This window comes from Lactuca saligna, chromosome 4 (genome assembly GCF_052625555.1).
Source record: "Lactuca saligna cultivar CGN05327 chromosome 4, ASM5262555v1, whole genome shotgun sequence".
Taxonomy (NCBI): domain Eukaryota; kingdom Viridiplantae; phylum Streptophyta; class Magnoliopsida; order Asterales; family Asteraceae; genus Lactuca; species Lactuca saligna.
Window position 1 is genome coordinate 41,982,549 of NC_136420.1, and position 16,526 is coordinate 41,999,074.

Consider the following 16,526-nt stretch of genomic DNA (forward strand, 5'->3'; position numbering starts at 1 on the left):
AGGAAAAATACATGAGAGTTTCAAATGAATGTGGTGAAAGGAAAAATGTTTCCTTTATAAGCATATCATGATAATGATGACATAGATATAGATATAGATATTAGGCGAATCCGTGCGCATTGCGCGCGAATATAACTATTTAATTAAAATAATAATTTTTAACAAATTCTGATTTAATATTTATAAATGAAAACCAATGATAGTAGCAAAACAAAAACATCAAGTTAACCTATTAGTTTTATTAACTGTAATTCATAAGCTAATATCCTTGGTTATTTATACAATTAACTAGACGAATACTCGTACGTTGCGTGACGCAAGTTAAAAATATATAATTATGTGTTTATATGGTTATTGATAACGTCATCTAATTTATAATTTGATGTTGTTATCATTTAAAATTATTGTTCTTTAATTTTAAACATCTTATTATTATTATTATTATTAAGTTAAAGAATACTTTTTAAAAAACACTTAATATTATTATTCAAATATGAGACATAGGCTAAATAATAAAGTGATAAGATTGACAATTTGCATTTCAAAAGACACATGCATGGATAATATGACATATCTATGATTTTTATAATTTTATTTTATTATTTATAACTATTGTTCGTTAATTTTAAAACCACTTATTATTATCAATAAGTGAACTGAAACTTTTAAAAAACACTTATTATTATATTTAAAATGCTAAACATATACTAGAATACAAAGTGATAAGATAGACGATTTGCATTTTAAAAGAGACTTACATGGATAATATGACATATCCATGATTCTTAATTAATTATTGTTTTGAAGCAACACAAACACACAAACATATATACAATATTTAATTAAATATTATCGATATCACATTCCATAACATATGATCGATAATATTAATCTAATTTACTTTACATTAAAAATTCAACCACGCTATACAATGATTGTCTTAAAAGAATACTTAAACCAAGGAAAAATAATTAGTATATAACAAACTTACAAATTAAAAGTGTTAACATAATAACATGGCTCGAAAAATGGTCTAAAACCCTCAAACCAACACAATAACCTTTAGGCTTGTTTTCTTTCTGAATTTTATATGTGATAGGTATTTGTGTGTCTACTCAAAGAGATTGGCATTTTATAGTAGATTATTCATTAACTGCTTATTAAATATATTATATAAGTTATAAAACCTTTGAATGGTAAATCATTATTAAGAAACTTTTGAGTGGTATTCATTCAAATAAGAGGTTTCAAATGAATATGGTTTGAGTAAAATGCATCATGGGAGTTTCAAATAAATGTGGTTAAAGGAAAAATACTTCCTTTATAAGTATATAAAGATAAAGATTTATTAATGATGTTCATTTAAAATAAAATTTATTTGTAGCTAACGCTATGTAATTTATAATTTGATGTTGTTATCATTTAAAATTATTGTTCTTTAATTTTAAACATCTTATTATTATTAAGTTAAAGAATACTTTTAATAAACACTTAATATTATTATTCAAATATGAGAAATATGCTTAATAATAAAGTGATTAGATTGACAATTTGCATTTCAAAAGAGACATGCATGGATAATATGACATATCCATGATTTTTATAATTTGATTTTATTATTTATAACTATTGTTCGTTAATTTTAAAACCAGTTATTATTATTAATAAGTGAAATGAAACATTTAAAAATCACTTATTATTACACTTAAAATGATAAACATATACTAAAATACAAAGTGATAAAATAGTCAATTTGCATTTTAAAAGAGACTTAAATGGATAATATGACATATCCATGATTTTTATTTATTGCTTTGAAGCAACACAAACACACAAACATATATACAATATTTAATTAAATATTATCGATATCACATTCTATAACATATGATCGATAACATTAAGCTAATTTAATTTACATTAAAATTTCAACCACACTATACAATGATTGTCTTCAAAGAATACTTAAACCAATAAAAAAAGAATTAGTATATAACAGACTTACAAATTAAAAGCTTTAACATAATAACATGGCTCGAAAAATGGTCTAAAACCCTCAAACCAACGCAATAACCTTTAGACTTGTTTTCTTTGTGAATTTTATATGTGATTGGTATTTGTGTGTCTACTCAAAGAGATTAGCCTTTTATGGTAGACTATCCATTAACTGCTTATTAAACATATTATATAAGTTATAAAACATTTGAATGATAAATCATTATTAAGAGACTTTTGAGTGGTATTCATTCAAATAAAAGGTTTCAAATGAATATGGTTTGAGTAAAATGCATCATGGGAGTTTCAAATGAATGTGGTGAAAGGAAAAATGTTCCCTTTATAAGTATATAAAGATAAAGATTTCATTAATGATGTTCATTTAAAATACAATTTATTTGTAGCTAACGTTATCTAATTTACAATTTGATGTTGTTATCATTTAAAATTGTTGTTCTTTAATTTTAAACATCTTATTATTATTATTAAGTTAAAGAATACTATTAAAAAACACTTAATATTATTATTCAAATATGACACATATGCAAATAATAAAGTGATAAGATTGACAATTTGCATTTCAAAAGAGACATGCATGGATAATATGACGTATCCATGATTTTTATAATTTAATTTTCTTATTTATAACTATTATTTGTTAATTTTAAGACCACTTATTATTATTAATAAGTGAAATGAAACTTTTAAAAAGCACTTATTATTATACTTAAAATGCTAAACATATACTAAAATATAAAGTGATAAGATAGACAATTTGCATTTAAAAGAGACTTATATGGATAATATGACATATCCATGATTTTTAATCAAATATTGCTTTGAAGCAACACAAACACACAATCATATATACAATATTTAATTAAATATTATAAATATCACATTCCATAACATATGATCAATAACATTAATCTAATTTAATTTACATTAAAATTTCAACTACATTGTACAATGATTGTCTTAAAAGAATACTTAAACCAAGAAAAAAAAAGAATTAGTATATAACAAACTTACAAATTAAAAACATTAACATAATAACATGGCTCGAAAAATGGTCTAAACCCCTCAAACCAATGCAATAACCTTTAGACTTGTTTTCATTGTGAATTTTATATGTGATTGGTATTTGTGTGTCTACTCAAAGAGATTAGCCTTTTATGGTAGACTATCCATTAATTGCTTATTAAACATATTATATAAGTTATAAAACCTTTAAATGGTATATCATTATTGAGAGACTTTTGAGTGGTATTCATTCAAATAAGAGGTTTCAAATGAATATGGTTTGAGTATAATGCATCATGAGAGTTTCAAATGAATGTGGTGAAAGGAAAAAATGTTTCCTTTATAAGTATACTAGACGAATGCCCGTGAGTTGCGCAAAAACACCTATATAGTTGAAGTCTTTACAAATATATGTTTTTTCTAAATATAACAATAACGTTTTTGTTAAATTTTATATAAAATTTGTATACTAAATTGATATAATATATTGATTATTTTGAATTATATGATAATATATACCTCTATTATAACTTTATAATATCAATCGTTTGAATGACTTCTACCCGCAAGTTCCACATGAATAAAATTATAAATATAATATATGGTTTGATGTTATTTATAGTTGCTATTATTGTTAATTAATTTTTCAAAATTTATTTGCTTAATATTTTAATTTTTATCATTATATTTATTTAAAACATCAAACATTATTTTTTGATTTATAAGATACAATATATTCATTTATATAGAGTTATTTTTAACTATTGTTATTGTAAGTTATTTTAACCTACTTATTTGGAAACTTTTAATAATTATAAAATATATTTAGGAAATATCTTAGTTAAATTAAGATCATAGTTTAGTTTTTGCACTTTATCACTACAATTTATTAGTTTTAACTATTGACAAACTATTATGTGGTTGTTTAAGTGGAACTGAGATTTATATTTAAGTTGACATTGTAATGCGCAGAAACAATATAGTTGAACTCTTTACAAATATATATTTTTTAAAATATAACAACAACATTACTGTTAAATTTGATATAATAATTTGTATACTAAATTAATATAATATATTGATTATTTTGAATTATATGATAATATATATATATATATATATATATATATATATATATATATATATATTATAATTTCATAATCTTAATCATTTGAATGACTTTTACCCGCGATTTATTCACGAATAAAATTAAATATAATATATGGTTTTATGTTATTTATAGTTATTATTATTGTTAATTAATTTTTTAAAATTTATTTGCTTAATATTTTAATTTCTATCAATATAATTATTTATAACATCAAACATTATTTTTTTGATTTTAAAAGTAATGATATAATTATTTATATAGAGTTCTTTTTATCTGTTGTTATTGTAAGTTATTTTAAGTCATTTATTTGAAAACTTTTAATGATTATAATAATACATTTAGGAAATCCTTTAGTTAAATTGAAATTACAATTTAGTTTTTGCATTTATCAATACAATTTATCACTTTTTAACTATTTACAAAATATTCTTTGGTTTTTGAAGTGGAACGGAAATTTATATTTAAGTTGACATTGTAATGTTATATTTAAGTTAAAATTTTTAGTATTTTGTCCAAATTGTTCAAATGTTAAATCTAACAAATTAAGTATAACATGTTAAAAGTTAAATACCTAAATTTATAAGTAGAAGTAAAAATATTATATTAAAATTGGAAATTAGTTTATTTATGGTTACACTTTAGGTTTGATATTTATTTCATCTTATTAACAAACTTATAATCATTATTAGAAAGGCATTACAATTTATTACGTTTAACTATTTATAAAATATTTTTTGAGTTGTTTAAGTTAAACTAAAATTTATTTTTAAGTTGACCCTCTAACTTGTATTTAAATTAATAATTTAAGTATTTGATACAAATGATAATGGTTTATATACAACGATATATTAAAACTAATAAATTAAGTATAATATGTTAAAAGTTAAAAAAAAAACATAACTTTATAAGTATAAGTAAATATATTATTTTAATATTGAAATTTATTTTATATATGATTACACTTTAGGTTTGATATTTATTTAACCTAATTAACCAAATTATAATTATTATTAGAAAGACTTTGAAAAGTCATGTTTACATCCAACAATATATTAAAACTAATAAATTAAGTATAATATGTTAAAAGTTAAAAAACATAACTTTATAAGTATAAGTAAAGATATTATTTTAATATTGAAATTCATTTTATATATGATTACACTTTAGGTTTGATATTTATTTAACCTAATTAACTAAATTATAATTATTATTAGAAAGAAATTGAAAAGTCATGGGGGTTTCAAATGAATGTGGTGAAAGGAAAAATATATGAGAGTTTCAAATGAATGTGGTGAAAGGAAAAATTCTTCCTTTATAAGTATACTAGGCGAATACATGCGCGTTGTGCGAGAATTGGATTATATAGTTAAAATAATAACTTTTATCAAATTATTATTTAATATTTCTAGTTTGAAACAAAATGTTAGTAATAAATCAAGCATATAGTTAACATATTAGTTTTATTAAACATTATAATTTAATTTTTAAGACATTGTTATATATACAATTATTTGATAATTTTATAAACCGTTTAAAATTGTGTAAATTATATATCAAATGAATGATAATATAACGGGTAACAAAACGTATGAACAAAAATATGAACAACAAGTTTTAGTAACATAAAAATATAAAAATATCTATTATAACATTTGTATTAAAAAATGTATATATATATATATATATATATATATATATATATATATATATATATATATATATATATATATATATATATATATATATATAACGAATAATAAAAAATATGAAAAATAAAACTATAACTTTTAAGAACATAAAAACACTAAAATATCTATTATAACATTGATATTAACTCTTCATATTTAAATCACAAATCTCTTCAAATACATTAATGTTTTTAATGAGCAAAACTTTACAACGTTTATAAAAGAAAGGAAAACAAAAAGTTATTAGTGATTACTAATTAATAATCATAAGTTAAAAACTTTTGACTTGTAACTAATAAATATACATAAATTAGAAAACTCTTGAGTTGTAGTATGAGTTTCAAATGAATACGGTACTTGGAAATGCATTATTATTATTATTATTATTATTATTATTATTATTATTATTATTATTATTATTATTATTATTATTCGTCTAATAATTGGTTTTGATGCATCATTTTAATCCCTTCAATTATTAATCATAAAGATATTTAATTATAAATTTATAACATACATAGGTGCATATACATGTTAAACAAATCACATATAATATATATATATTTTCGTAAATGTTATATATAATTCTTGTCATAGTAATATAGATAAATTACTTTATTATAAAGAACATATCATTATGAGTCTATCATAATTACACATGAAATGTTCAAAATTATGTTATCTTTTAAATATTGTATTTTAAATATGTTGTGTAGGATAACCCAACAAAAAAATAATATAAAATAAACATAATCAAAATAGAAAAACTACAATCAAATAAAGAAGAGCATTGAGTGGTTGAATATATAAATAAAGATGTTACATCAAGATACATTAAAATCAAAAGAAAAAATAACATTCGTCAACTGTGCTCAAACAAAAAAACTTATATCCATTTTGTGAATCTTCTTTCTTCATTTAACACCATTCAACCATAGAAACTTGATAATAATTCTTCACTAACCTGCAATCAAAATATTTTTCTTGAAAAAGAAGAATCATAAAGATATTCCAAGCAAAACATTGATGTTTGGAGAGTCGCATTCAAGATTGAGCAATACACACAAATCACATATAAAGATTAAATGAGAAACTGATTATAAAGAAATAATAGAAAAACTTCAGTTGTTTTGGTTGAAAGAAAAAAAAAATCATATTACAACTACAATCGATGCGACATAACTCATTACTTCAAATCATCATATTTGGATCGTAAATGCTTCAACTATATGAAAACTTTTGAATCACAAGATCTTCAAATCCTTCTTACATGTAAGATTTTATATAACACAAAAGACACAAAAGATTGACATTTTTATAGTAAACTTTTCACTAAATGTTAATTAAACATAATATAAGCTATAAAACTTTTGAGTGTTAAATCATAATTAAGAAAACTTTTGAGTTGCATTAGTTAAAAAAGGGGGTTTCAAATGAATGTGGTTTGAGAAAGTTAAAAAATGGGGTTTCAAGTGCATGAGATTCAAGAAAAAATGCTAGCTTTATAAGTATGTATGATAATGATAAAGATTGGTGATTTTATATATACTTTTTTATGTTGTGTAAATTGTATATCAAACGTACGTTGACTTCTATATATAACAAATGCAAAGTAGTATGAAAAAAAAATACTACAACTTTTGAGGATTTTATAGACCGATTTAAGTTGTGTAAATTATATGTAAAACATGAGTTGATTTGTATATAAAACAAATAACAAATAGTATTGGAAAATACTACAAGTTTTAATAACATAAAAACACTACAACATATACTATAATGTTTACATCAAATGAAATTTATTAAACACTTATAAATCGTTCAAAATGAATATTTAAAAATCAACATACCTTGATATATAAAAAGATTGTTATTAAAAATGATGTTAAAATAACCATTGATGGGTTATAACTCGTTTTTTTCAACTCTTTCATATTTGAATCACAAAAAATTTCAAACATATGATTTTATTTATGAAAACTTACTTATATGCTACTAATATATCTACAATGTGTATAAATAAGTAGAAAATAAAAATGAACTACATATTAATAACCATAAGTTGGAAAAAATTCTTGAATGTAGTTGAAAATAAAAAGGCATGACTAATTACATTAAATTTGAAATTATAACTTCATTCAAATTAGAAAACTCTTAAGATGTAATAGGAGTTTCAAACTCATGAGTTGTGCACAATAATGTAATATGAATACTCACAATTATATATTAAAATAACAATATTATCGACATTTATCATTGAAATAATGATTTTTATACTAAGTCACAACTAATACTATAATTTTTAAGTATGTATAATAAGTTGTGTTTAAATTGAATTAAATAAAGTTTTTGATTTAATATTTTTTTAGTTATAAGTATTTTTAATTAATTTAGAAAATAATTTATTTGAACATTTTATACTTCATTCATTATTATTATATTATTCAAATAACGATCATTTTTAATATAATATAATCTGTTTTTTAGTTTTATGTTATTTTAAACTATTATTATTTTTACTTAATTAAAAACTACATGTTTGGAAATTTTCATTATTATATTTAAAATAAAACTGTTGATTTTACTATTGTATTTTTATTTTTATCCTTAAGTCTTTGTGGTATTTGAAGGGAATAAATTGTCCAAGTAAAATAGTGATTTGAATTGCAAAGTTATAGTAATTGTCAAGTATTAAGACAAATCTTTAAGAAAAATGCATGTTAAAAGTAGGTTATGGGAAAGAGAAAGTGTTACATTTGAGTTATATTTTTATCATTTATATTTTTCTTGTGAAAGTATTAATATTTTTTTGTTTTACTTTTTCTTTAAAGTGAAAAATTGATAGGGAAAAATGAAATTGACAAAACTAATAAGATATAATAGATTACTTATTTTTAATATTATAAAAACATTTTAAAAATGGGTACATCCATATTAGTTTTGCGAAAACATAAAAAAAATATATTTTTATAACACATAAATAATCCTTGATTTTTATCAATAAAATCATACCATATTTTACTTTTTCTTTACGATGAAGAAATGAATGGAAAAAAATAAAATTAATAAATGTAATACGATATAGTAGATTACTTATTTCTATTGTTATAAAAATATTTAAAAAATGCGTGCATCATTCATATTAGTTTTGCGAGCACATAAAGAATGTATATTTTATAAGACATAAATAATCATTGTTTTTTAGCAATAAAGTCATATCATACTTAAAATCATTCGTTTTAATTAGCCATTATCACTAATAATTTGGAATGATAATTGTAAACTCTTTTTATCAAAATCATGTAACAAAAATTCTATCGATGTTATTTATAACAAAATAAGCGATAGAAACTAACATAATATGTAATTAATAGCATAAAATACATATTGAATAATAATATTTTGGATTAAAAAAATAGATTGTCTTGACATAAAAGGAAAGACAACATAAAGACAGATACATGTTGACAACATTAAATGTTCCAACCGATAAATAGTTGCAATTTTTCTTTATATGATCCCAACTTGAATTTACTTGAATTTATATTTGGAAAGTTACGATTGTTCTCTTACATCCATAGAACCACTCGCATAAATCTTCAAACCGTAGCAAAATAATCTATCATTTTGTTATTAAAGCTACAATGAAATATGAAAGCTACAATGTTATTATATAGACTAAATATTTCATTTAACATATCAATTAAATAAAATTATTTGAAGAGTTTTGGGAGTTACAAATCATAACATTTCAATTAATCATAAATTAAATTGTATAATTTGAATAGTCTTACGAGTTTCAATATATATATATATATATATATATATATATATATATATATATATATATATATATATATATTCAGGTTCATTTGAAACCATACTAATTTTGTGAGACCGTGAGACCAAATCTAAAATTAATTTTAAAATGCAAAATAAATGGAAAAATCCAAAAATTCTTTTTTTTAAATATTATTTTCGGAACTTGAATTAACTAAAAAAAAATTTTAAAAATAAAAAATAAATAAAAAAAATCCCTTTTTTTTTTTGAAAAATACGTGAAATATTCTAAATAGAATATTAAACTGACATATTCTAAAAAATAATTTAAAATGCAAAATAAATGGAAAAATCCAAAAATTCATTTTTTAAATATTATTTTCAGAACTTGAATTAAATAAAAAAAATAAAAAAAAATCCTATTTTTTTTGAAAAATACGTGAAATATTCTAAATAGAATATTACACTGTACATATTCTAAAAATAATTTTAAAATGCAAAATAAATGAGAAAATCAAAAAATTCTTTTTTTAAATATCATTTTCGGAACTTGAATTAACTAAAAAAAAAAATAAAAAAAATACGTTTTACGGTCTCACAAAATTAAGCCGTCTCACATGAACTTAACCCTATATATATATATATATATATATATATATATATATATATATATATATATATATATATATATATATATATATATATATATATATATATATATATATATATTATTTTTCTGTAAATTTCATACCGATAAACAAACAAAATCTAGATTTGCTAGTAAACACTTCAAATTTTATATAAAATGAATCTAGAAACTAATACAAAGTTCAGTAACATTTATGTTGAATAACAGAACACTTATGAATTTCATCATAAACCAACTAATTATTTTCATATGAATATTAGTGGTGATCATATCTTTGTTGAGTTGATGCATGATTTACATTTACCATAAAGTTCAATAACATTTATCTTTAATAACAAACACTTGTAATTTCATCATAAACCAACTAATTGCTTTCATATGAATCTTATTGGTGATCTTGTTGTTGGGTTGATGCATGATTTACATTTACCATATGAGTCGTAGCGGAAACAGATTTTTGGATATGAGAATAAAATATATTATAGTTCAAAATATTGCACACATCAAGGTGTTTAATATTTAAATTAGTATATCCAAAAAGTTATTATAAACCCAAAAACTAAATAAAATTTTCCAAATCCAATAACTAACTAACGTAGCATTTAACAAAACACTACCAAAACTATCAAACATAAAAATATAACAATATAAATCCTCAAACATCAAAAAAAAAAAAAAAAAAAAAAAAAAAAAAAAAAAAAACTATTTAACTTTTAAATATAGTCGCAATGTCAAAAAAGTGGCTTCTTACCATTTAACAAACCCATCAAATGATCCAAAACATGAGTTGCTCCATCACCAAGACCCGAGTGCATGTATTCATTAGTTACCCATAACCTTATTCCCCCAATCTCTTTACTCATTTCTATTGTCACATTAAAATTAACAAACATATCTTCATAATAAACCGCAGCAGCAACAGGCACCTATTTAAAAAAAAATAAACTATTAAAAATATGTTCATTATATTTTTTTATTGACATTATACAATTAAAAGTTAAAACACATCTTGTTATTATTCAATGTTGTTTTGTTATATAAAGGAGGCCAATCTTTTTTCTCAGCCAACAAATTCGTTGCCTCCTTAATTGGCCTCAATGCATGAATTTCATCAAACATCCATGGGAACACCATCTGCATGATTATTATTATTTTTAAATATAAATAGAAACATTTTCACTTTTTTAAATAAAAACTTAATCGGAATATTTACCTCTCGTGTGAGAAAAACAGGGCGGGTTTTCTTTAGCGGCTTTTACTGCATCAAGTTTACTTTCATTTTCAAGTCTTACTCTGTGAGCAGCCCATTGTGATGCAGCTCCCTTTTAAAACTTAATGTAAATTAAATTTTATTTATTTTTTGAGTTTATTTTATGATGAAACTTGAAATTGAAACGATTAGATTACCTGACAATATATGGATTCATGCAAAAGGGCGTATAGTGGATTTGTATCGAAAGATAGCCACCTCTCAAACTGCATATTTTAATTTTATAAAGTGATGTTAAGGTTTTCATAGGGGCAATTCTATCATTATACATAAATATATATGTTAAGAGGAAAAAAATTTCTTACACAATTTAAGAAGTAATAGCTTATTTGCTTCATTGACCCTGGAACTATTACCGGATCCCACTCTTTCAAACCTATAATTAAAACAAAAACAATAATATGACAGGGGCATTTTAGTCTTTTAGATATATGATTAATAGTCAAACATACAAATAGTGCAAACGCTCGAAGCCTGCGCTAGCACCTAAGCCAGTAAAGCCCCGCGGGGTTAATATACCACCAGATGGAAGAGGAACCTATAATAATAACACACACAAAACACACAGTGAAGGTGAAAAGCGATTAGTTATATTTTAGATAATTAAGATTCAAAGTTTTTATTTATTTATTTACGGAAATACCCTTACCCCGCCTCCTTCGGGCTCTGCCAAATGGATTACAACATCACGAATGATCTGAATATCCTGAGGGTATCTTTTGTAATATTTTTCATTTTGGAGGACAATAGGGTCAATGCAAGCTTTATACACAGTTTCAACTGTGCATCCATCTTTAATTGGTGGAATCCCACCAGTCAAAAAGACTTGTTTTAGCCCTTGAGGTGCAAAACTTAGATATGTCACTCCACAAAAACCACCAAAACTCTATTAACAAAACAAAAGAGGTGAGGTGTCATTTGCTAATATAACCTGTTAATAAAAAGGGTATTTTCATCTTTTTCATACGTAGCCCAAGAGCTTCCAAGGAGCAGCATCAGGAACAAGATGTTTTCTAATAAATTCAACATCATTTACAATATTATCTGCTCGAAAATACTTCAAGTAATGCTTAAGTCGACTGAAAAAAGACATACAACCTTGGCTCTTTTATGGAAAATGGATAAATTGCTAGATTTCAGATGTGAACCAACTTACAAAAAAAATGATACCCATAACATCTATGTCAGCTTTTTGTTTGAATATATTTAATTCAAAACAATTCTTGTGGAGATTTGAATTGTAGCATTGATGATGTTGTTAGAGGAGTTGAGAACCCTGTTCCACTCTACAATTTTATAAAATCAAAAGATGAAAAAAAGATAGATGCTGGCATGATATGTTATATGTGATAGTAGTACTAGGAGGGGAATAGTCCCCGGGGTTTGGTTGTTAGGACCGAAGGGTTGGTCGGATACCCCAGATATGTCTGACAGTATGTTTATGTTATGATATATGTGATAGTAGCAGTAGGGGTGAAATAGTCCTCGAGGGTCGGTTGTTAGGATTGAAGGGTAGGTCAGCATCCCAGAAGGGCTTGACACGGGTAGGTCGGCACCCCAGAATGGTCGTACCGAGTAGGTCGGGCACCTAAGAATTGTCCGACAGTATGTATGCTATGTGATTGTATGGTATGTGGTACGTTGGGGGAACTCGCTAAGCTTAGTGCTTAGGGTTTACAGTTTTGGTTTCAGGTACCTCTTTAGCAAAGAGGAAGGAGCTGGCGCGGTAGTTGCACATCATACTCACTCTCGTTACCTTCCGCATTATGAGATATTCTGAGATTGTACTTTGACATGTTATTATTTTCAATATTTGGGTTTTCAGACATGATACGTTGTTTATGAGATGACATGATTTCACATTGTTACTTACAAACGTTTTGCAAATCTGTTAATTAAAAATGAAATTTTTAGACATGAAATTTTGGGATGTTACAAGTTGGTATCAGAGCCCTGGTTTGAGGGATTCAAACAAACTGAGGGACTAAAATATTTTTACAAAGAAAATGGTTTTCTAAAAGCTAAGTTAAAAGTTTTAAGAACAAGGTGTGTGATGTGCGCGACCGGCCGAGCTCAAGTAAGTATTCCCCAAAGTACTCATACAAGTTTATGTTATGTTTATTAGTTGCAGTAGAACAACATGCTAGAATAGGACTAATGATCTAGGAAGGATGCCTTCTGCGCCTGCTTTATGTGTTTCAGCTTATGACAATTGCATGCGAGTATTGAGTAGACAGTAGTAGGATAGCCTGTTTAGGTTACGTCTGATAGTATGAGCTTAGAATTGTATGCTAGTACAGTTTCCTGTTATAAGAATAGAATTACTTGAGATCGTTCCCTTTTGTCTAAATGTTGCTTGCTTTGTGCTTTGTGAGACTATGATTGATGGGAGTTAGCTATTAGGTGAATACGTTAAAGTCATATGTGATCAAGTTTGAATAATCTTAGAGGATTGGATTTGACCCTATTTCGCAGCTCTTGTTTGAGTCCTAACCGTTGTAGGGATGAGACCCTTGCTCGAAGGGTTATTCGGGCCTCATTGCATGAGATTGTATTCAGGTAATGGATAATTGGCATTATAAAGAGGCCTTCAGCAGCTAAGGACTGATTTGGGTGGAGTCAAAGGTGCCGTAGGTCAAGCCTACGATGAGAATAGAAGAGATTAGTAATAGTAGAAGGGACTTGGTGGAGTCGAGGTAATTCTTGAGGAAAGTACGGATAGATGTGGAAGGTCATATGGGCCCGTACTACTGAAAGCAGAGGATTCGTACTTGAATCGAGGAAGGGTGAGACAAGACCAGGAAACTTGTGATATATGTGATCCCTCTAGATGAATCAGTATCACTCACTTTTGTCACTATGTATTGCGAGAATGGTGGTGCTACGTCCGAGGCCAGCAGTTGTTAGTTCACGGTAACACCCGGAATCCGGAAGACCAAGAAAGGAAAGAAAAACCCTAAGTAAAAGGGGTCAAATCTTCGATTCCATGGGATAACTCGACAAGTCGGAGCGAGTTCCACGTCGAGATTAAGTGACCGACTCAGCGAGTCGGAGGGACTGACTCGACGAGTCCGGTCTGGATTAGGAAACTCTAATTTCAGGTTCCAGCACCCTATTTAAAGAACATTTGATGCCTCCAACCCAACCTCCATCACCCTCCTGACGTACTCTCGAAACCCTAAGCCTCCATTGAAGTATCCTTTCCATATTTGAGTGATTTAAAGCTAGGAGGAAGAAAGGAACCTTGGTGATTCAAGAATTGGTAGTAGATCCAGAGTTAGTGTGCTATTTCAGACCATTGGAAGGTATGAAGCTCATACCTTGACCATTTTGCATGTAGATCCTCTCCTTAGTTTGTATTTTGTCACTTTTGGGCCATTTCCAAGGCCAATCCAAGTATTGTGACTTTGAGGACGAAGAAGACTTCAGATCTAAGTACTTTTGGGTTATAGAAGCTCAGAGTTGTTAGCTTTTTCCATCCATGTGATGAATCAATGAATCGAGTATGAAGTGAATCAGAGTTGATATGAAAGATAGAATTAGTAATTAAACACAAGATGTAAATAAGATTTCACTTCAGCTCAATTATGCTTTGTGTGTTTACAGAGAAAAATAGACAAGCCTATTTAAGTTGTCTAACTCTAGTAAATGATCCTATTTATAGGTTACATAAAGCGTAAAAAAATATACTAATGCATTAACTCTAAAGCTTCGAATAAAAGCACCCTAGTAAAATAGATTACAATTCATTCGAAGAATACAAAGTATGCTTCGACTAATTATAGCAAAAAAACCCTAACAATCTCCCCCTTTTACTTTAATTCGTAAGCAATTGAATGGAATACAACATCACTCTTTGTATATTAGTGTACCATGAGATAATCTTCTTAAGTTCCTTTTTATCTCCTTCATTATTCTTCTTACAATGATTCATACAAACGATTAAGTTCGTATATTGAGAAGTTGAGTACCTTTCCACCTCACCAGCCTGGAACAAAAATCTTTTTGATTTTCCAGACTTGTCCTTCCCTGAGAAGACTAATCCAAAAGGCTTCAAGCAAATTTCACCATCAGCATACTTCTTTAAATCTACTAGAGTCTTCGAAGGAGCCATAGGAGCTGTAATTTCCAATCCTTTAGTTGTAGCTAACTCCACATCAGTTAATGCTAAGCATTCATAATAATTTTCAATAAAGATCTTGATGTGAGTAAGTCCAAGCTTGAATTTATCTGGATCAGTATTCTGAAGATAAGAGAAAGATCTTTCCTTCAGCAATAATGCAACTTGTATAAGATCATACAAGTTCATTAAAGGAAAATCAGCAATTGTAAAATCACAAACATTCCCATTCGCCCTGGCCACCACATACTTCATATTTTGGACTGTATTTTCAAAAACAACATCCTTATTTATGCTGATTACTTTCTTTATTTTTACCAATGACCACACCCATTCAGCTGGTTTCGCAAGAACTGCATGAAACCTGATTTTCATATAAGTTCCTTCATCCTTCTCTTTGAATTTTCTTTCGGCTTTGAACTGGGGCATGATGAACATCATCTCATTGATTGGAAAGTCCAATTGGCTTGCATCAGTATTCATGACAATGTAGCTCTGTTTTGGCTTCTTTTCGAAGGAATACATGTGATTAAATGCAACCTTGGCTTCAATTGTTTCATAGTTGTAATGCTTTGATGGATCACCTTTGTTCATACCTGAAGGATCATTTGCTCTTTGAGTCAGTATACTCTGTACTAATCTCATCCTCTCTAGTTCAGCCTTAACCTCAGCCTTCTTTCTTCCTTTGACTTTTCTATCAAAATAGATTTTCCTCTTGCCTTCGAAGCTGAGTCTTCTATTACTTCTTTAACTTTTGAATCACTCCCACCAACATCAGTAGATTTACCAATTCACAATTCCTTTCGAAATTGGTCTTGTAATTGGCACAATGGTTAAAAATGTCGAAGAAATTGGACCAGCAGATGCTATAAGTGGTTTTATAGTTGGAA

The 16,526-nt window shown here is 25.9% G+C and overlaps 1 pseudogene; it reads right to left on the reverse strand.

Moving 5' to 3' along the window:
* Window positions 1-10,874: 10,874 nt before the first annotated feature.
* Window positions 10,875-16,281, reverse strand: LOC145039522 (uncharacterized; annotated as a pseudogene).
* Window positions 16,282-16,526: the final 245 nt, after the last annotated feature.